Here is a 15,577-nt window from a genome sequence, read left to right as displayed (position 1 = left end):
ATAAACATGAGCATTTCTAGGTTTCTTTCCTTTTTCAAGTATGGAGAGGATGGTTTAACATTCCAGATCTGGAGAGCAGCAAGAGAAAGTTATGAGGTAATGTCTGTAGACCGGTTGTTATTTGTGAGAAAACTACTCACCTCCATCACATCTTTTCTCACTAAGTCTCTGCATTCAGAGGCTATATTATCAATTCCTCTGTCAGCTTCTTCCGTCATCCAAGTCTTAAATGTGGGAAGACATCTTAAAAAATTGCTTTATGGCCACCTATATCTGAGTAACGATTTCGGTCAGAGTTATTACGAGAATCGAGATTAAAAAATAAAAAGTTTTTTCGGCTAATTCACTGAAATGATTGTTTTAAATGATTGATGATTGGCTCTTTTACTGGAAGGCGGGAGTTTCATCGCTAAAGCCACAAGCATTATACTTTTATAACCCATTTAATCCAAAAAATTTCCCAGACATGAAAATATCCAAATGCGGTGTCATTATTAGCAACCCTTTGAAATATTCAATAATTAGGAAAAGTGTGTCAAAAATTGGGTTTTTGGTTAGTCACAATTGTGACGGGTGGGGTAAGGCGTAAACTAAAATAACATACTTCTGCAATCATCAAAATTGTTATATATTTCAGCCCAGCTATTTTAAACTGAATAATTGTGAATTCATATATCAATACTAGACACCTTAAAGGTGTCCTGAACTGGCCTTTTTTATTCTTTTATACAGTTATACTGAGGTCTACGTATGACGCCAGTGTGGTTTTTACATTCAAAAACATCAAAATCAATAAGGAATAGGCTATTTTCTACCCCGGTTTTGAGGCCGGCTCAAAAAACACTCGTTTTTTAAGGGCGGCCCACATTGAAGGCTTGGAAGTAAATGCCCACTGCTATGATTGAATAACTGTTCCAAAAAAAAGCAGTGTGCCCTGGGATGTACATTTCTGTGTCTCATTGACAAGATACTTGCTTAGTTGGAGCCTTCTGTAAACATGGTTAGACACGTAGGTTACACATAATCAGGACATATAAAGCGATTTCTTTCAAGCAATATTGATGCATCGTACATATATTTTTACTCACATACGATTCCGGTCGGATTCAATATTTATGGCACAGACTGTATCGAAATGTGCCTTGTTTACAAGGAATTCACGGTGAAATGAAGTGAACAAACGCTCAATGTTTCACCCACGTGAGCTGGAACGTCTTTAAAAATAAACTTCTACCACGCATTCCTAACATCTGAATACGAAGGAAGCAACTGTGTTGTTCCAGAACCAGGCGCTGCACAATATGTTGCATATTTTTTGCTTGTCACTGACATTCTTCTGTGAAGGCGGTGTTCAACCTATCTATGATGTCATATATAGGTGCATTCCAGGGCCTCGCGTTCGGTGGGCCTGGTGTCAATAAAAGTCGTCATTTTAGTAACAAGTATGTCTGCAGTTCTGACACTTAGGCCTACATGATCTTTGTTTGAATAGGATGAGATTTTATATAACAAAAGCTCAGGTTAAAATTGATTTCTTAATTCATGACACCTAATGTGGACCAATAATCCTTGTCATATCTTTGTGTTTACATACTTTACTGGCCTTTTGTTTTGAAGCTTTGATGCAAACAGGAAGTAAACTGCGGTGGTCGTGCTACAATTTGCACTAACCATGTGACACTGACTGCAAATATTTAATTGAGACCTCTATTTTTTACATATTTGTAGGAAATGCATTTAAATATCAGACAGTAAGACTTTTAGAGCTTTATAAATGAAGACCTTCTTTATGGTCACTATTAATATTTATAGTCTTTGGTTGTATCTCAGAAAAAAGGCTTTGCATTATGATAGGAAAAAAAATTGTGAATTCAACCCTATTTTATAACCTGTCACAGATTGGGATAGAACAGTTTTTCTTATACCTCTGATGTGGGGCTGAAATGAAAATGGTAAAGATGCTCTACTTCCTGGAACGGTTTTCTCTCTCATCATCAATCCAAAACTTCAGAGACAATGTTTTGAAACAGATAGCTGCTATCCAGAACTTACTCTGTTTCTAATAATTCACAGTTTATAGTATCATATGAAGAATTTTTCTGGATAAGATGTCCTGAACAAACAATCTAACCTACTTTCCTTTTAAGGTACTCTCAAGCAGTCAGAGTAGACGATTTAATCCAGACACAATCCAAAAAAACAAGCAAAGCCTTCAGTGGATCCATTGCAAGCCTGAAGACATGTAGGTGTGATTGGCATGGTTGTGAAATGTGATGCTAGACTGTAAACACACTCACGTCTCACACACACACTAACAGAAGACACACAAACAAACTGATTCTGTGTTTCCTCAAGGACATTAGCAGCAAAGCGCAATAATATTAGCTGAAGTGTGATACTTATTTAGTGTAGACAACTTTGTATTGTTTTGCAGGATACATAGGATCTGACGTTAGTAAGTTTTTTTTACCTCACTGTTTTAACTAAAAGGACACAAATATACGTTCACAGACGCAGCTTGGCTTACTCTGGAAGGAGGTTTCTTCTCAACACATGTGCACGCTCTGACTACAGGGCTGCCAGATCTGCATTACAAAACATACCAAACGACCCCATCTCTGATACCAAAAAGTAAAATATGACACTAATATACCTAAGGCATTTTACAGATCCTGTAAAGCATTAAAGACAATTTCTTTGTTAAAATCACTGTATAGAAGTTACATCATGAACAGTCTATTTTCATAACTTAAAAAATTGACAAATCCTTCCAATTTTTACCACTGGAATAAAAAAAACGCGTCAGTTTAATGCTATAGACTGCTTTAAGGCCATTTAGAAGAATTTTTAGAATTAGACTTTTATGGGTTATTCATGACTACATAGAAACGTAGACACACACATTTTGCTCACACACTTCATTCAGGACCTTATGATTTTTATAACATAAAATTTTGACACGCATACTGTAGAAAAATTTAAACTAACTGTTTTTTTTCTAAATACTGAATCATTAAGACAATTTTTCAAGGGTCAAATAAGCAGAATAGATGCACTAGGAAATAATTGCACACTACCACAAAGTATAACAGTGTTGAGTTAATTAGATACAAGTTTGCACTATTGTGATACTGGGAGGTGCTCAGTCAAGCTCTGTGAGATTAACTGTGTGTATGTCTGTGATAGAGATCTGTGTTAGTCTATACACACATTCAACAATTTAATGGTCCTGTCTATAATTTTTGGAGGATCTATTGAGAGAAATGCAATATACTAAATACAGTAGATATGTCTTCAGAGGTGTACAAAGACCTAATGAAACATTATGTTTTTATTACCTTAGAGCTATACAGTAGCCCTTAATGGACAAACTGCTCTACAGAGTGCGTTTTGTAAATATGTTGTCTCAATCGGCAAAAAACTAAAACGTAACAACATCTTAGTCCTTTGTCAGTCGGTGTAGTGCTTCAAAAGGGAGGATGTAGTTCAACCTCTAAACTTTGTCAATCTTTTTGAATCAGACGTTTTCAATGCATTGTGTTATTTCAAAGTCACCATGAAATTAAAATTGATCATTTGAATAAGGTTTTAAACTTCCAATGATCTAATCTATTGTCCAATAAGTTTTTGCATGTCTCACAGAGAGAAACACGCTGATATATAATACCATTCTCTTGGCAATGGGTAAGCAAAAACAAGAGCCATAGAGTCATAGAGAACATGAACATCATAGGGGTCATGGCTAAATAAAAAAAGTTTTTGGGTGAACGCACCCTTCAAAATGGCTTCAGTTCTATGAATGGAGCAAGTGAACCAGAACCGTGTGAACCAGAAATGGAGATTATCTTCAGTATTGTGATGTATTTCTGAATAAAACTTAGTATAGAATAAGAAAAATAAAGGCTGTGGATTCCATTTTGAGTTGATTCATTTTCATATGGAACTTCACAGCAGACTGATGATCAAAGAGGAGGGGTTAACGTAACAGATGTTCTGCCCAATCTGAGTAAACAAAATAAATAGGGTAGATGTCCGATCCAATAACAGAAGTCCTGTCTACCAGTAAATAGAACCAATCATGAATCAGTAAAGGTGATTGCTGCCTGTTTTAACAAAGACAAGACACTGTTCAATGTGTATAGTTACCTTGTGGCATTACCTGATAACTCTTACTTTCCATTACTGTAAATATACTTCAAGTGCATGACTACACTTGATGCCTAATGTTACTGGTCTTTTTATTATAGTTATTCATTAAAAGATTTTAGAAATGTTTTTTACTTCAGACTCTTCATTTCAGCTATAAAACGTCTTTGCTCCTTGTGACGGATCTACTCAAGTAACCAAATATAAAAAAAAATCAACATGTTCCTATGAGAACCCAGACATGCACTTAATCACAGTAAAGAATTGTTTGAGGCAGTGATAAATCAACATCTAAAGAGAATGTCATTTTTTGCTAGTAGAACGCTGAGCTCCCACTAGATGATGCTGTAGGTTTAAGAATCAGTCGTGCCATATTTTATGAGAGACGTGGCACTGATTTTTGATAGATATTCTAAGACTTTATCCTTCTGTCGATTTTTTTCTGCTATATAATTGTTTTATATACTATAATACATAAAGTACCTTTTTTAGTTCTTGACTTTACAATTAATGCATCACAGTGCAATGGCTGTATCTAGCTCCCTGGGAACTCAGTAGGGCAGTGGATCTCAAGAGTTTTCGTGGTCAGGCCCCCTAGGAGTAGGGTCCATCGTTTTGCGGTCCCCCAAATAAAGACTTATAATATTACACTTAGCATTTTAATTAAACCAAAAACATATTCAGATGGAAAATCAACTATTTTGTTTGATGGGATTCTTTTAAAGATGTTTGATTGCATAAAATGTATGATAAATTTCTGTCTTTTACAAAATGCCACGAAGTCTGTGGTCCCCCTGGATCCATGTTGGGGCTTCAGTTTGAGAACCACTGCAATTGGGCTCTGGCTTAAGGCAGTACTAATCGTTCAAGTGCAATGAAAGGTTTGTTAGTACAAGACACAAATTGCCAACAGAAATTATAAAAAGAAAATTGAGTTGTATTTGAATGTAAGCATAAGCACAAAGATTACAACACACGACATTAATTCATGAAGCTGATAGCACACTCTTTAAAGCATTTAAAAAAAAATCTTCTCTTTTTGTCTTCTCTTTTTTTATTTCATGACTTGGCACTACTTACAATAACAAACAATTTCACATTGGGCATGATTCACAGGGGCCCACCCACAGACTCCCCAGCGTGGACTTCTTTTTACATGCCTGCAATGAGGAAAGAGCGATGGGGTTACATACCTCTAGAGAACAAATGTGGACAAAAGCAATCAAACTCTCCACTATTTCACAGTGTTCATCTGCTCTGCTGTTACTGTTCCAATCCAGATAATCTGTGTCCTGCACACACTGTGCTAATACTCATGTTATCACATCTGGTTCATGAAAAAAGATGATTATTGGATAACGCAACATTGTTAAGCTCATAATAAAATATTTAATTGTATCATCGCTATTATGTTTCGCACGCACGCACACACACACACACACACACGAACACACACACACACACACACACACACACACACACACACACACACACAGATAAACAAATACACAGATAGAATGATGTCATCCTCTGATGTCAGTGAATGTCATCTCTGAGTATAATCATGTTAGATTCATCAAAGTCATCTGAGGTCATAGTACTGAGATGTTTGGAAAATATTTTTTATTTAAATCTCTGATTTATGAGTATGTCTTGAAAATTCTTTTTAAGTTTGGGAACTGCCTACAGTATGTCATTCACATTTGTATTTAATGAAATTACTTTAATGTTAAACATCACTTGAATTAACACTCGATGTTAAACACAGAATCTATTTTTTGATCTATCTGGTTTATAGCTGTGATTCAGTATGTAAATGATCCATCTGTTAGAGAAAGTCATCCTCGTGGCAAGAGCATTATGCTGTCCTGAGTTGAACTGGAAACCCCAAAAATCCCTTTAACCTGAACTGAGGGATTCTCTGATGCCCTTTCTTGCTTTACACATAACACGGTTCACACACAACTCATGTCAGTCAAACGCTGAGAACATGATGAACGGAAAAACAAAGAGGGAATACTTGCAATCTGGGATAATCTACAAAACAGCAAAAATACTCGTCCTAACCTCTGGCATTAACAGTTGAGAGATTAGTTACAGCTGTTGTTTAGCAGTGTGAGATATGGCGGACCAACTCAATTTAATAATTCTATTAAAAGATTATTGTGCAATTTTTAAGTTTGCGAATTGCAATCAACGTCTTCCTTTCGAAGCAATGCGAAGACTGAGAGAGGACTAAGATTTCATCACGTTTTCGCTTCTGCTGTATTGAGATGATGTATTTATGAAACGCATTCTGTACAGCAGTTTGTCTGTTTTAGGGCTACTAGAAACAACATGGTGACATGGCAATAACATTCCATGGAAACAGACCCGTGGTTTCTGTAGATAGAAATAGCTCATTCTTAGGAAATGAAAACATAACGCTTCGTTATTTAAGGTCTTTATAAACCTCTGAACACATAGTTATGCATATACAGATCCTTCAAAAAAATTACATACTGGACCTTCAATCCTTGTTAATGATAGTTAATGTCAATGCAATTATTTATGTTAACAGTTCCAACGTTTGATTTTTAAAATGTATTGTAAATCCAGAAATTGTAAATCAGTGAGATTAATAAATCCTGTAGAAGTATTGTTCATTGTTAGCTAATGCATTAACTAATATCAACAAAAACTACATTATAACCACCATTTTAAATGTCGGCATTAATTAAAAGCACAATGACATATCAAAAATCTCGAATGAAATCAACCTGGTAGCTTAAATACAGAATGAATATCACGGACCCTGAATACATTTTTCAGATTTCCATCAAAGATCCACAGTCCACTGTGTTGAAATCCATCCATCAGAGGGTTGAATTGTGTGGGTTAAATGTTATGTGTATTGTGAAAAACGTTTTATGAGATTATGAAAAAGTAAGAAAGAGATTGTTCTTTAAAGAACCTTTTACTGAATGGTTCTTTTGGAACCAAATGGTTCTTATATGGCATCGCGATAGTTCACCCAAAAAGAAAGAAAATGAAAGATATTTTGAAGAATGTCAGTAACCGAACAGATATGTGAGCAGTAAATGGCGAATGAGATCTGTTTGGTTACTGACATTCTTCCAAATATCTTTTTTTTTGTTCAGCAGAAAAAAGAAATGTATGCAGGTTTAGAACAACTTCAGGGTGAGTAAATCATGTCAGAATTGTAATTTTTGGGTGAACTATCCCTTTTAAAGTGTATTTTCTCCAGTTTGATCTACATTGTTGATAACCTTAGATTCCTCCATAAATTTCTCCACATACAGCTGCTGCCTATTTATTCCTATTTATCATTTTGTTCATCTTTCCCACCAATGCTGCGTTCTATTTCCAGATGCTTTTCCTCCAGATTGCTTGTATTATAAACACCCTCTAGTACTGCAGTGAAAACACTGTTGAATTTTCTTCATAACCTCTGAGGAGAATTCTAATCGCACAGACCCTAAGAGTTATATTTATTGAGGCTAAAGTAAACACACAGTGCCATTGTCACCTTTCGTAGAGAGTTTGCACACACTCTGATAAAAATATTGGAGAGAAGGGTCACCAACTCAGTTTTACAGCCTACTGTGAATTGGTTCAAATCGGATGCCAGCTTCATAAACGTGCCCAAAGAAAACTGTAATTCTTTATTGAAGTCACATTCTGGTATCAGTTTAGTCTCAGATGTTTAACACCATTATCTTATAATTTGGACTTGAAACGATTTGATGAGTAATCTTTGACTTCCCATTGAACACTGAGTTTCAATGGCAGAATTTGCTGTCTGGGCACATGAGATGTTGTAATCTCTTCTGAAACTTTAGAGAAGAGAAAGTTGGTCTCTCAAGAGAAAAAGGGGAATTAAAAAAATTAACTGATTTAACTAATTATGATAAACAATTTGTTATTCCTTATATTCCTGTAGCTCAAGACAAAGGTAATGGGTTTGAAATTCAGGAAAAAACAAATACAAATGACAAACTATAAGCTGCTAGGATAAACTGTGTAAATGTTATGTGATGTATTTATTTTTCTTGAGGACATGCTCCCACAAATACAGACATATTACAAAAACAAACATCTGAACATTTGGTGAATAACCTTTGCGGCTATTATAATGTTTTCTCATTTTTACCTGAAAATATTATATAAAAGCATGGACAGAAATTAAATGTCAAAGTTGATGGAACCAAATAGGATGTTATTACATGTAGTTTTTTTAATTTGCTACAAATAGACAGTGTTTGAAGATTTTTAACATCATACACATTTTCCTTCAGCACTCCCCAAGATTAAAGGCCTTCCAGAAAGCTTTTTTCTGTTAATCCATTTGGGGGCTCTGCACATTCCCCTTCAATCCCACTCCCTCAGACATTTCATGTCTGCCATGTTCCGTTTTTCTCTCTTCTGTCACTTATCTGTGTCTTCTGTGCTTCAGCTTTCCTTTGTTTCAATTTTATTTTTCTCCTTTTCATGTCTTCTCGGCCACATTTTTTTCCTTTTATTAATTGTGGTTCACATATCACAGTGGAGAGCCAGAGGAAGGGAACAACTGCATGGTAGCGTTCTATTTATGTCACTCCGCTGGTAACAGACCCTCTGTCTCTTGATCCAGCAGGTGCTTGTGGGTGATAAGAACTACCAGTCAAGTGGTTCACTCTCACCTGTCAGTTTTATGCTGTGCTGTTGTAGACAAGAGCATCACTGTAGGGTGTCCATTTATGTAGGTGTATTTAATTAATGAGTCGTATTATATTTACATGTACATTTAGTTATTTATCCAAACCGACTTACAAATAGTTTAGGGAGCAATAAGCGATATGTCGACAGTAGCAATAATGCAATAGGTGCCAATACAAAGTTACTGGTTTCAACAAAAGCTAGACCACTACCTGTTGAGAGAAAGAGCGAGGGTTAGTTTTTTTTTTCATTTGTCTGTGAAGTATTCACAGAAGAGATGCGTTTAAGTCGTTTTTTGAATGTTGTGAGAGATTGGGTTGACCGGACCGAGTAAGGAAGAATGTTCCACCAGGAAGGAGTTGTGAATGAGAATGAGTTGGAAAGTGATTTACTGTCCTTAGGGGAAGGCAGTACAAGACGCCGCTGGTTTGCTGAACCTTGATGGGGTGTAGGAGTGTAGGGGGGTGTGAAAGTATGCCGGTGCAGATCCATTGACAGTCCTTTAGGCAAGCATTAGTAACTTGAATCTGATACAGGTTTCAACCGATAGCCAGTGGACAGAGATGAAAAGGGGTGTCACATGAGCCCTTTTGGGCTGTTGGAAGATGAGGCGTGCTGCTGCGTTCTGAACCAGCTGGAGCGGTTTGATAGACTATTCAGGAAGACCAGCAAGGAGAGCATTGCAGTAGTCCAACCTAGAGATTTCCAGGGCCTTTACAAGGAGTTGTGCCGCATGCTCAGTTAGATAGGGTCTAACCATTCTAAGGTTGAATAAGGCATGTCGGTACAACCGCGTTGTCTTTGCAATGTGATCATTGAAGGACAGCTGTTCATCAAATATGACTCTGAGATTCCTGGCTGTTTTGGAGGGAGTGATTATGGTATTGCCAAGTTTGATGGTGAGATCGTGTTGCACTGTGGGATGTGCCGGAAACACGAGTATTTCTGTATTGGCCGTGTTCAGCTGGAGGTGATGCTCTTTTATCCAAGCTAAGATGTCCTCTAGGCAGTCTGCTACATTGTTATCATCTAGGTTAAACGAGATGTAGATCTGGGTGTTTTCAGCATAACAGTGATACCAGAAGTCATGTGCCTGTATGATGGGTCCCAAGGATGTTGTGGAAAAAAGCAGCGGTCCAAGCACCAATCCCTGAGGAACCCCAGTGATCATGTGGTGAGCAATAATTCAATCCCCTTTCAGCTCTTTTTCTTGTCTTCTTTTCCCATCCCAAAGTTGTTTCTCTCTTTTTCTCCACAGAGAGTCTACAGCAGAAACAGCAAAGCTCTTTCCATCTGCGAGCACCAACCGCCATGTTTATTGTATGAGAGTTTAGGTGTCACAAATTTGCACTTCTAAGCATTAGCTCATTTTTTTTAACTGTGGGCTGTGTATAATGCATACCACAAGTATGGTTTAGTATTGTTAGTAGACTTGTAGAATATAAAAGACTTTGATAAGCCCATGGAGACAGTACTGATTGCAGAGGAGATATGATGGGGGGCTTTTGCAATCTTATGTTAATCTCATGTTAGGGAAATCATGTTAACTGGCTTGTTAAAACAAAAGGAAAAATATTAGCGCTTATACAAATGGAGCAACAGCTTATCAGTCAAGCCAATTAAACCTGCAGTTACAAATGCACATTATATTTGTTATGTAAGGAATAATGTAAAGTCAGCAGTCATTATCGCACAGTGTGTCCAGACAAGCTGATGGGTACCTGTAAAGCCAAGGGGCATTGTATGAGCCTGAAGTGGTTTATTTAGAGATAATGACTGTCTGACTGACTGTACATTAACTTGGTAATTATGTGGCTATGTGCCAAATAAATAAATAAATAGAGTGAAATATTGATTCCTGTTGCTACAGGTCATGAAACTGAAAGAGGAGATTAGTTTATAAGGAAAATTGATAAATTGATCAGTTTACTGGTCATTACGAAATGACTGCAGAATTCTTGACCAATCACGTAGTTGCTGAGCTATGAGTTAAAAAGTAAAAAGCTCTGTGATTATAAATGTGTTTTTTTATTCTAAAATGAAGCGAAAATGTATTTCATGGTGGAAAATGTGCAAGACGTAAATATTTCATAAATAATTTCATAAATCCAAGTTTGATTTCGATCCTCAAGATCTAACACACACACAGATGGGGAAACACACAAACGCAAACTGGGATAAATGTTAAGCCTATAAAACGCATGGAGAAGTGAATTCCTGTGGTTTTACTCCAACACTTTGAATTAACAACACATTCAATGGGAACTATTACCCACAGCCTTGAACTCCCTTAAGAAGAAAAATGATAGGATTTTTCTTGAGTATTTCCCAACAGGCTTTTGGGTTTATTCCAGGTTAGCCTGGCGATGACTAAATCTTACAGTAAGTTATTTTATCAACGATATTCAAACTGATGGTCTGAGATAATAGTCATCGGCCACCCATTTTGAACAAACAATAAACCATCCAAAGATGCTTTTGAAACCTAAAGCCACAACTGGCATTATTGAAATGTTAAGTTTTAATGTATTTCAAATAATATATGCATATCGCCACTGTCCTCTTAAACCTTGTATCTCTGGATTTAAAAAAGAACAGTCCTTTTTTTCCATTTTCTTAAAAACAGCTAATTTGGACATCCAAGGTTTTGAAAGAACAGCAATAATAATAAAAAGCACACTTTTTAAAAAGAGAATTTTTTAAAAACAATATCAAACTATATCTCACTGTAAAGCTCACTTTGTAAAGCTTGAATCTATATGAATTTAAACAACACAACTTTTCCTAAAAAAATCGCAATATACACATAAAATGCATCTTAGACACAACACCATCAGTTACAGACAGGGCACGCCCTAAAATATATTACCTTATGAGTGTGTGACATTTAACTTGAATAATTTATGAACGCATACAGTCACTAATGTTTTTATTGCATTCTTTCTTTGCTTTTATGATGTCTGTCTTTCTCACACACAAACACTTTACCAGACTGTTGTAGAGATTTGGCAGGTCTTCTGAGGTCGTCTAGCATTTGGTGGTGTGTGCGTGAAAGATACTCAGCCCAGAGCTCAGTAAATATGACAAATGTGTCTGAACAATTGTGGTGAGGCACCTCAGAGGAAGAAAATCTTTCAGCATATCTTTCTGAACTGCTCTTAATCTTTTCTTTTATGTGAGGGAGAAGCTGTGGAAGAATTTTTTTAAATATATTTTAATTTAATACAAAAAAAATACTGCGATTGAGTAAGCTGGGCTTCACATGTGATGTCACACGAGATTACACATGAATGTGTGTGATGGGTACAGTTCCGAACTACATTGAATTTACTGCAACAGGACTGTGTAGTGAATTACAGCCTAAACTGTCCACAGTAGTGTAGAGAAAACCCTGTTTGTGGTGTGGGTTTTTATATAAAAGGTCTATAATTAGCAGATTTCTGTCTCTGGCTTTTATGTTTGAAATATTCATTATCTTTGATACGACATAAAGACAAGGTTTCTGTATTAGGTAGAATAAATAAAGTTCATATTTTCTTACACACACATTTGACATTCTGACATAATTTGACCTATTCAGATGCCTATGTGCTGTGTGTGTTCACAAACTATATATTACGCAAATAAACTCATGAAAAATACTGTTAGAATCAAAACAGTATGAAAACAATAGACTTCAATAGTAAGCTCCCTAAATCTGCAAATCTTTGTATATAAAAGATGAAGGGGTGGATGGCTGGTTGGTCAACCTGTCTTATCATATTAATATAACTGCAGCAATAACACCACTCCATCTTCTGCTTTTACTCCTGTGTGTGTGTGTGTGTGTGTGTGTGTGTGTGCGTTCATTTGTGCTCCACATTAAAGGGGTCATATGGCCCAAATACGTGTTTTTCTGTGTCTTGTACCCATGCATGTATTAGACACGTTAAATTGCAAAAATTAAAGTGTCGGAACAAAAGATGCATTCTATCTAAGAGCAAAAGCTCACCCTGACCTGCCTGAAACGCCTCGTGTAACCACATCCCGCCGAATGTAAGTTACTTCTTAACATGACTTGATTAAGACCGCCCAAATCTAAATGCAAGTAAAGTTGGCATACTTGTAAAATCGTTGTCTCTTCACTGCCGCAGCCTTGTCGTGGGGAGGCTGTGTGTTTCGTTGCAAAAGAAGACTCTTTGTTTGCCCTGCCTAAAGATGAGACAACTAAAAAACAAATGGTTACATTTTATTTACAACACTGTTCCAGAAAAGTACAATCCGATTGTTCAAGTTTGTGCAGCGCATTTTACCGAAGATTGCTTCACAAACCTTGGAGAGATCAAGACCAGCAATCCACGAAAGCATTTTTTAAAAAGTGGGGCCATTCCAACCATTAAAACTTCGCAATGACAGGCGCCTCAGATTCGCAGCCTGTAAGTATATTTTCTTTGTAAAAGACTTTGCTACGGACTGGATACGCAGAAGCAGTCGCCTTCGTAAGAGCAGGACATTGAAGTCAATCACAAAAATGGAAACAACCCTGCTGGATGCTGCACGAGACTGGAAAATGCAGTTTGATCTGGACCAGAAGGTCAGCTTTCCAGAGGAGATAATTACTACTTACCTCAGGCCAGGTCTAATACTGTGGTTAACCTCACAAACGTACCTGTTTATCGTTAACTGTGCCATCGGAGGCTACAATTGGAGAAGCAAATGAACTAAAAAGGCTGAAATATTCCGACCTAGCAGCCGAAGCAATACAATGGGGCTAGCGAACCCAGTTGCTCCCCGTAGAGGTCGGGTGCAGAAGTTTTGTAGCCATGGCAACAACAAGGCTACTGAAGGGGTTGGGAGTCAGAGGACAGGCCTAACGATAAGCTGTCAGGTCACTGTCAGAGGCTGCTGAGCGAAGCAGCAACTGGCTGTGGTTAAAAAGGAAGGATCCCAAGTGAGTGGTGAAATGAACAAGAGGGTAAAAGCAGGGGGTAGCGCACCTGGGAGGCCAGGTGTTGCTGTTGAGACCTTGTGGTGTAGTGGGACTATCAACGAAACTCCAAGGAAGGAGGGTGCCCACCTGATGACCCCAATGAAGTGATTACCTTCTAATCCCCACTCAAGTCACTCAACAAAACAAAGTGCGGATTATTTTAAGGGATGGAAGTCCTATATTCTCAATTTACCTTACCAAACCTTTACATCCTGCTCAGGCAACGCTGGCCAAGTTGATGTATCAGCTTGATCATCTTCATTTCCCGTATCAGATTCGGGCTTAAATTGAGGGAAGTACCGATGATATTTTATCACCTGTCAATCAATTGCTTTTTAACCTGATGTTCCGAATATGGTAAGAGGCGTTACATTTGCGTAAAACGCTTACAGTATTCGACCAATCACTATGCACTGGTTAACTGGCAAATCATAGCAAACCTCGCTTTACAGAGCGATGAGCTTTGTAAAATTCAACGCGTTTCAGAGAGGTAGGGCAAAGAGGAGACACAAACATGCACGGTATGTGGAAAATACAGCGTTTTTTACCTTAAATCGTGTATACATATTACATTACATCTAAAGCAAACGATAATATTCGTTTTAGCCGCATCATTTAATCTCTTTAATGTTAAATCAAATAAACCTTGTAACAAATTTTACAAGGTTTAATATTACAAAATTGAATCAACATTATGATTATTTAAAACATTTCCTTTCAATATTTCATTGTTGACTACTCATTAGATGAACTAGTGCAAATAGTGTTATGATTGTTTTCAATTGTTTTAGATTACTTAATTTGGTAAAGACATAAATCATTATATAAATTGGATATAATGCTGGATAGCATAAAATGTAGGTTTATCGCTGTTGAAACAATAAATTATCGTTGTGTGTGTGTTCGATATGCGCATATATGTTGTAGCCTACCTCATATAAAAGATATGAGTAAAAATCAAAGTGACCGTGTAACTTTGTCAGCTTAAAGATGTCATAACCTATTGAGCAGACTTTAAGCAAAGGAGTATAACCTTATTCTGGCTTCTAGACATTGTGTTATGCAATTCCTCCCTTTCACTCTTAGGAAAGAAAAGGTAAACCATGACTGGTGGCAACTTAAGTGCCTCTGTCATCAGCAGCTTCTTGCATAATACCCTTTCAGGATTTATCTAAACAAGCGAACACCTGAAGGTTTATTTTAGATTTGTGGGCAATGTAATCTTGTGGGTGCAATGTTTTTATCTTTATCCTATATTAAGTCTTTATGAATAAGTATATAAATGGATATAATCATATAAATAAAATTTCATTAGAAAATTATTAAAAACCATATCATAAAGTCTGTGTGTCACATATAAATTCTGCTAAAGCTGGATTTGAAAGGAATTTGTGAGGTACAGAGTGAAAATCTCCCTGGACAACCCAAGTGCTAATACATATAATTCGTGGCCACACTAAGGACAAATATAAAATGCGTCTATGGAAAAAAATAAAAAAATAGGCCTACTCAATGCCAGTAGTATTAAGAGTTGCCATGGTGATGATGAAAAAAAAGTGGCTGCCTTTACCTGCTAAAGAAAAATCGTGAACGTGTGTGCCTATTGATGTGTTTTGAAAATTGAAAACACCAGTTTACAATTATATTAGATGTCGAAATTGTCCATTTCGTTTGTCTCGTACAATAACCGTGGTAGTGTTTTAGACAAACTTTAATGCTTTTGCTATACACACAATATTTTTTTTACAAACTTCTGGGGTAAAA

This window comes from Triplophysa dalaica, chromosome 2 (genome assembly GCF_015846415.1).
Source record: "Triplophysa dalaica isolate WHDGS20190420 chromosome 2, ASM1584641v1, whole genome shotgun sequence".
In the NCBI taxonomy this organism is placed as follows: Eukaryota; Metazoa; Chordata; class Actinopteri; order Cypriniformes; family Nemacheilidae; genus Triplophysa; species Triplophysa dalaica.
The sequence above is the reverse complement of the archived record's forward strand: the minus strand, read 5'-3'. Positions refer to the sequence as shown.